The sequence below is a fragment of the Lepidothrix coronata genome, unplaced genomic scaffold, assembly GCF_001604755.1.
Source record: "Lepidothrix coronata isolate B3197 unplaced genomic scaffold, Lepidothrix_coronata-1.0 Scaffold33, whole genome shotgun sequence".
Classification (NCBI taxonomy): domain Eukaryota; kingdom Metazoa; phylum Chordata; class Aves; order Passeriformes; family Pipridae; genus Lepidothrix; species Lepidothrix coronata.
The window spans coordinates 1,083,399-1,090,681 of NW_016690213.1; the positions used below are offsets into that span (position 1 = coordinate 1,083,399).

Below are 7,283 nucleotides of genomic sequence, written 5' to 3' on the forward strand. Positions count from 1 at the left end.
GTGAATGAAACTTAGCTCTCTCCTATTTGAGCAATGGAATTTATTCCCAGCTCTGACCTTGTGCAAACTCTGTTACCATATTTATCACATGGAAAGAATGACCATGGCCTCTGCCAGCACCATGGGCAGGAGGTCTCCTCAGCCAGGTCCTGGACACGGAGGAGCCAAATGACGCATGGTGGTGGTGGCAGCAGAGGGAGGGAGGAGGGATGTCCTGTGGTCTCCCACCTGAATCTGGGGATGTTGTCACAAAAGGCTGCTGAGCCCAAATGGCACATTGGGCACAGAGATGCACAGGACGCTGGGCTTTGCTGCTCCCCAGGGTTTCTCTTCCCCCTCCCCTGGGTGCCTTTGGGTGCTGGAAGGCACTACCAGGAGCTTTGCCTCCAGAAAAGGGTGAGGAGAATGGGCCCAAAGCATCTCCCTCCACAGCGGTGCTGTTGCCCTTGAAGGCAGTAGGGCGAGGTGATTGTAACTTTCATTTCACCCTCACACTTCAAATCAGCAGCTGCATCTCTGAGGCACCAGTTTGCAATGAGAGATGCTGTGCTCACTCTGCCAGCTTCTCAGAAGGCCTGAAGGAAGGGAGATTTCTGCATGAAAAAAAGTTCTTCCCTTTGAGTCCCCTGTGCTGTTGGGGGCTACTTAGCTACTCACACAGAAACTGCCTGCCCTGCACTCCCTTCTCTCCTCTCTTGCCCCTCTCTTCTGGGAATGTACTTTACCAGAAACAGTGACTGACCTCCCTGAGCATACAGGAAGCATCACGCTAAAAAAAGAAAGCAGATCACGTGAGCAGAGCTAAACTTCCCACAAGGTGTAATTTTTCTCCATTTGTTACTTTAAAATGCAAATACATTATGGCAAAAAGATACAGAAGAAGTATAAGAGAGCAGGGGAAAGCACTCTTGGGACCTGTCTGCTTTGCATTCATCTGTCCTGAGCCTGAAGAGACATCTGTGCTAAAGGTTATTTCAAAGTAGTTCAAAGGGAAGGATTATTCTTACTTAAGGATTTTTGTTGATCAGATGTGATGCACCTCAAATCATTCACCTCTTTGGGCTTTATCTGAAATAAGTCCATGTTTTTCCAAGTCATCGCAATGGAGGAAGGAAACCTGCTTTGGTCCAAGTGTAGGTTCTGGTATCAGCAGTGAGACTAAAAGCAAAGCCCAACATGCAGGCAGAGCAGTGCTGACACTGCTGCTTGGCAGCTCTCAAGGGCCCTGCTAGAGTCAGATGGTCTCCTGGGAACACCAGGACACAACTTGCTGTGGATGGGGATTGTGGAGAGGGATTCCCTGGCCCAAGCCTGCTTTTCTGTGTGGCTTGTGGCAGCACTGCAAGAACATGCAAGGAATGAGAGGTTTTTTTAGTGATTAGGTACTTGTTTATTTGGGAGATATGACTTTTTCTAGAGAGCTTCAGCAAGCCTTAGCCAGTATAATAAAACATCCACCATAAAGAAGTCATCCTGTGAAGCAAATTAGTGATCTTTCCCTAGGCTCCCCCCCTTACCCACAGTGAGATGCCAGAACAAAGGAGAGTTCTCCACTAAACACTTTTTTGGCTTCCCCAGCTCTGAGCCAGAAAGCCTCTAATTAATTAACTTTTCAGATTTGGGGGGCAGTATGTTTTCTTCTCATTCCGCCAGTTACCCTGAAGAGGAAAGTGCATCTCCACAGATGTCCTTTTATGCAATGATTTTAAAGCATTCTGCACGTGGGAGATGCCACTAGCAATAGATGAAATAGAGAGGAATAACTTTACAAAGGAGGAAAAACAAAGACAAAAATGTCAAACAACTTGCTGCTGGCCAGGACAGGGTTCAACTCCAGCCTCTTTTCCTGCGGGCATCCACAGGTGTATGGCCACCCTGCTGCCTTGGCTCCTCAGGGTGTGCCTGGCATGAAGCAGCACACGGTGTTGTGCTGGTGGATCTAATGACTCATCCACAGGCTTACCAAGCAAAATCACTACCTGTGATAAGGCTGAATGCAGATGATAGCTTCCTGCTACACACGATAGACACAGAAATGTAAGAGACTACCAAAAAATTGCAGCCACGGTAGAGGAAAATTTTGTTTTGCATTATGGCTTGGTGAGCAAGCCTTTCCTTTTTCTGTGGGTGTTTTGGTCTTGTTTCAAGGTGGGGCTGGGTGCTACTGCAAGGTTGCACTTCCTAGCCATCTGCTTGCATCGTGGTTGTGTCAAAGCTGCCCAGAGAAAGTAGAATTGCAGCTGAGATACAGCTGAGCAAGATTAAACTGCTCTTTTTGTTTGCACTGATGATCTTTTCCCTTGCCAGTGCACTTCCCCACATTCCTCTGGTGCACTTTAGAACAAGTAAGCCTTTTGAAATGATTCTTCTAGCACACAGAGAAACCACCTCAGGCAGTCATCAAAAACCCAGGCTCAATTTAAGTGAGGCATACTGGCAAGAAAGAGCAAAGGTGAAGCTTTTTGCCTTGAAAAAGTGTGAAGCTGACTGTTGCAGTCTGCTGCAGAGATCTTGTTTAGAAACACACATAAATATGGTCATGTAAAATATCAGAGAGGATGTCCAGAATTCTACTAGCAGCACTTTCTTGCTAATGATGGTTTGAGGCTTAAATTGAACAAAAATAATATGTGGTTATTTATCTACTGCTTTTCTGCCTGTCCATTGGCTTCACATAACATTAAGTTCATCACCCCTCTTGGTATCAATTCCCCTCTCCATAATATGGCCCTTCCACTTACACTGTGCTCTGGCTCTTCAAAATGCTTTCATAAGAAGTGCTGTAGGTCTATCATATTTAAAGATGAATATTGATTGTAGATGTATAAAAAATACATTGGCACTTAGAATTGAGCTAGAAAAATATGCTTCTAAGGTATCATTATTTTGCCATGAAAGGATGCTGCAGACTTACACATGAATGTTTGATATAGCACAGCATGACTTTGGTGGTGGAAAATGAGCAATGTGCAAGTGCATCAACACAGGGCACTGAGAAAGCAGCAAATGTGTTCATGCAATGATCTGTCTGATGATTCGACAAATCGGTAAGTTCTGCCTTTAAAATAACATAGAAGAATTTCAGAGGCTAAAATTTGAAGATGCTAGTATTTTCCTAGGTAAGATTTTTGGTCTCATTAATTCAACCTTCACAGTTTCCTTCAGTGAAAAAGTTTCCAGTTTGATGACGACAATGCCCAGACTGAATGCCAGGCCAGGAAGGCAGGTGACGGCAGTGGAAAACCAGCTACAGTTACACTAGGAACTGCCATCAGTGGTACCTGGGATACAGAGACCCTATGAGGAAATGATCTCTCTGTGTGCTGAACCTGTTTGGAAGTGTATGGAAAATAAACAGCTTTGGTCATGCCAGGTTTAGTTGGGCATGCTTTCCCTTTCAACAGCTATTCAAATGCCAGTCTATTTTTAACATTCCAAATATTTTTACGGCATGGTTTTGGTGTGCGTTTTCCTACGGTAATTTGGAAGGACTAAGTTAAGGTTTTACTTTTTAAAATCAAACCAGAGGCATAATGCAATACCCTCTTCAGCCAAGAGCATGCCAATGAATGTGATTTGCTTTATCCTAGTGGGATAGAGAGGGAGTATAAATTAGAATCTAACACCTGAAATAACAGTGAGCAACACCTTCCGTTAGTGTAAACGAGCAAAGCTGTGGTGTCGGTTGAGCCTGGCTGATTTATATCTCTGGGAGTCTAGCCCGTTGCCTGTGCAACTCATATTGGCTGTGGCTGGCAGGTCCCAAAACAGCCTCATTTCCTGCTTCTGGATATAGACCTTCCTCTGGCTGCTCTGTGGGATTCAGTGGATATGTCCTGCAGAACCAGAGGTAACCCATCAGGGGAGTGCTTTCCTATTCTACCTGACCCTGTTTCTAGCAGGTCACCTTGGCATGAAAAATCACTCATCTCTGCAGGGATGTGTAGGGCAAGATTCTCATTTTGGCTCCCTGCAATTAACCCCACTTCTGTTTAGTGAGTCAGGCCTTAATGCTGAAATGTTCACTGGTGCCAAGGGTCCTTGGAAGACAAACTCCTGCTTTCAAACATTGCTGCGGAGCCTGCCTGGAAGCTCAGGGAATGAAGGCTCCTACAGGATTCAGGCACTCCTGAAGATGAGTGGGAAGGTGGGAAGCAAAAGCTCCGATTTCTGATTCTGTCACATCTTGTCTGCATTGCAGTGGTTGATGCTCCCCTACTTTGTTTAATGGTAATGCTACCATTTCGTTGTTTTATTTTTCAGCAGGGTATAATGTGAAGCAGAGGTGATTTGGGTTGTGAGCTGTCAGTGAGCTGTCCGTCAGCCGTGATGGAGATGGTATGCCTTGCTCCCTGTCAGTTGATATTGCAGGAGCAATTGTGATGCTTTATTGGGGTTGTTTCATTGTGACACCCAACCCAGAACAGGAGACTCTGTTCTGGTGTTGACAAGTTTGATGAACCACAGTGATTTGACGGCAGCTCTTTCGCCTGGTCAATATGAGATTGAATTAATCTTGCTAAGGGAGTGGAGGTCGCAACACTCGAGTGTGGCTGAGCAATGGAAAAACTGTCAGATGTGAGAGGGGAAAGAGGCCTTTCCACCAAGGATAAATCATCAGCAGGGTTATAGCATATTTGGTAAAGAGACTGAGAAGTTGAAGCAAAGCGAAAATACTACTATAGAACCAGAGGTGTTAAAGAAACCATTGTGTGCTACAGCTTTATATAATTAAATAGATGCCCTGTTTTGACCCAGAGGTGGTTAATCTTTGGCTACAGATGAGCCACTTTGTTTATAACACGCAAAGGCATTCTGCAAGGGGCTTCAGTTAGATGTAGAAACCCTACTGTCGACATGAAGAATACCTAATTACTAAGAGCTGAAGTCCTTACCAAGAAGAACATATCTTCAAGTTTAATTCCTTTTGATCAGAAGGATGATCTACAGATAATCCAATTTTTTTTAGGAAGAAGAACTGGAAAAGCTGTCTATGAGCAGCTGAGAGTGCATTTTGTTGGGCACTGGTGGTGAAAGGATGTATTATCACAGTCCCAAGCACTTAATCATTGAGTGGAGTACACAAAAATAGCCAGGAAAGTTGCAGGCTGCACTGAATGGGTTGAAAGGTTGTGGGAACATGTTCTGGCACACCCTTGTGCTGTGGCGAGACACATGATGAGGGGGAAGGGGAGGGTGCATTTCAGCGAGTCTGAGCAAAGGGGAATATACTCTTGTTTCCATATAAACCCTCTTCACTCTTTCACTCAGCATCATTTTGCTTCCTGAAGCAGAAATAATTTCCATTAGTCATTCAGGGTAACACGTTCCTAATGCATATAATGTGGAAATGTCTCAGCAGCTAATCTATGGTCCCGTTCAAATGCTGGGAAAAAGATTTAGTATATTACACAATTAAGTATTTGTAAACACAGATGACTTGAGTTTAAGAGGAACTTTTGTCAGCTGGAAAATAAACCAATACAGAATTACAACATGACAACAAATGAGCCAAGCAGGGAACCTGCCTGTGGCTCTTGAAAACCCACCACCATTACAAGAAAAACCCACAGCCCGTTGTTGGAACATGTAGGAGAGCAGGTATCCCAAGGAAATTAGGATAAAGAGACACTTGGTTGGCTACCTGTGATATATATTAAGAAGTAGCCCATAAAGCCCAGTCATTGTGCCACAGTTAATATCAAGTTAGCCGCCTTGCTGCCAGCCCAGCCAAGGCATGAATACTAATGCTGCCCTCAGCTGCCATAGAAATTGTCTCTTTGCGTAAGAGGAACGAAGACCTTTTGTCCTTAGCTTGCTTGTGCCAGGACTAAGCCAGGAGCTCCAGCTGCATCTGCAATCAGACAGGCTCTGTTTAGCAGCATTGAACTATGCATTATATTTAAAACTCACTCTTCTCTGCTTCCCAGGGAGAAAATGAAAAAGAAGGCTGCACGCACGCCCTTTGGCAGGGGTGGCCCAAGGTGGTGTCCCTGCTGGGTGCACAGCAAGCAGATAAAAGCACAGCCAGAACATGCTCTTTGGAGCATTTCAGCTGTGTGAGCACAGTAGGGGACCCACAGGCCCTCCGAGAGGGGCCACGGGAGCCACGCTGGAGACATAAGATGGTGGGAGGCTGCACAGGCAATGCGGGGCTGTGCTCAGAGCAGTGGAGGTGCAGGGATGCAGGCACGGCCTGGGAGAACCACTGGGCCCGAGAATACAGTGACTGCGGGAAATACCCCCCATACCATGGGCTGTGTGCAGTGGGAAAGTGGAGCAGCACAGTTTTGCACAAATCAGCAAGGGACAGAAAGGTGAGGAGGGCTCTGCCACCAGGAAGCAGGTGCAGCAGCAGCAGTCCCTCCAGCCTTGGATGGGCAGAAGCACGTCAACAGCCAAACCACCAGTTGTGTGACCCACCGCCAGAGCCCCTCTCCATGTCACACTTTCTACCTGATATGACTGGGGATGTTGAGACAAGAAAATTAAGAAATTAATTTTCATGCAGAAAATTTTTCCCGCTGCCTTCATGCTTGAGAGTACCCTTGATTTTATCTTATACCACTCCCTCAGCAGCCTCACATCATTTTCTTGAAGACTCGCCTACATGATGGAGTTACTGCAGAGCTGTTACTTCAGAATAGCTGTTTCTGAACAACTTAATGAAAAATAGGCTTATTCTGGTTAATCTTAATACTTGGTCAAAACTGACTTCTTTCCGGGAGCAGATTAGGTGAAATCAGAACAGGTGGAAGAAGAGCATTCACAAAGAGAAGAATCAGGAACAGCCTTCAAACTCACACCCTCTCTTAATCAGAGTGAATTGGAAAGCATGGACAACTGTCTCATTGCACAGAGGAAAAAAATAAGAGTATAAAGGCATGGGTCTGATACGAAGGTGTAGCATGGGCCTCCCAAACCCTATTCTTTCTTCTAAGTAGGTAACAACTGAATGAATATTAGTTTCTCCTGTCAGTTGTATGTCTTACACAATGTACTTTGTTCTTTTATACTTACGGTGATTGCTTTTCCCCTACTAACTCGTGCAAACATCAGCTTTCTCTTTATCCCTCCAGTCCTGCATCTTTAAAAATTGTATGTTTACAAACAGCCAGTTCCTTATGATGTAACACTTCCAATTTTCATATAATCCCTTTGTTGTCAACTACCTGCAGCAAATCAGTCTATTCAAGCAAACAAGCTCTTATTGCATTTATGTCAGTCCCATGTTGTTTTTAAGAATCCAACACATCTCTTGATCTCACAGTATACAAACTGTC

The 7,283-nt window shown here is 44.9% G+C and overlaps 1 long non-coding RNA gene across 1 annotated transcript; it reads left to right on the top strand.

The window, feature by feature from the left end:
* Positions 1 to 284: 284 nt before the first annotated feature.
* Positions 285 to 3,390, top strand: LOC108495670. The gene is made up of 3 exons (XR_001874193.1): positions 285 to 396; positions 2,934 to 3,047; positions 3,156 to 3,390. It is a non-coding gene; the product is annotated as an uncharacterized LOC108495670 (long non-coding RNA).
* The last annotated feature ends 3,893 nt before the right edge of the window (positions 3,391 to 7,283 follow it).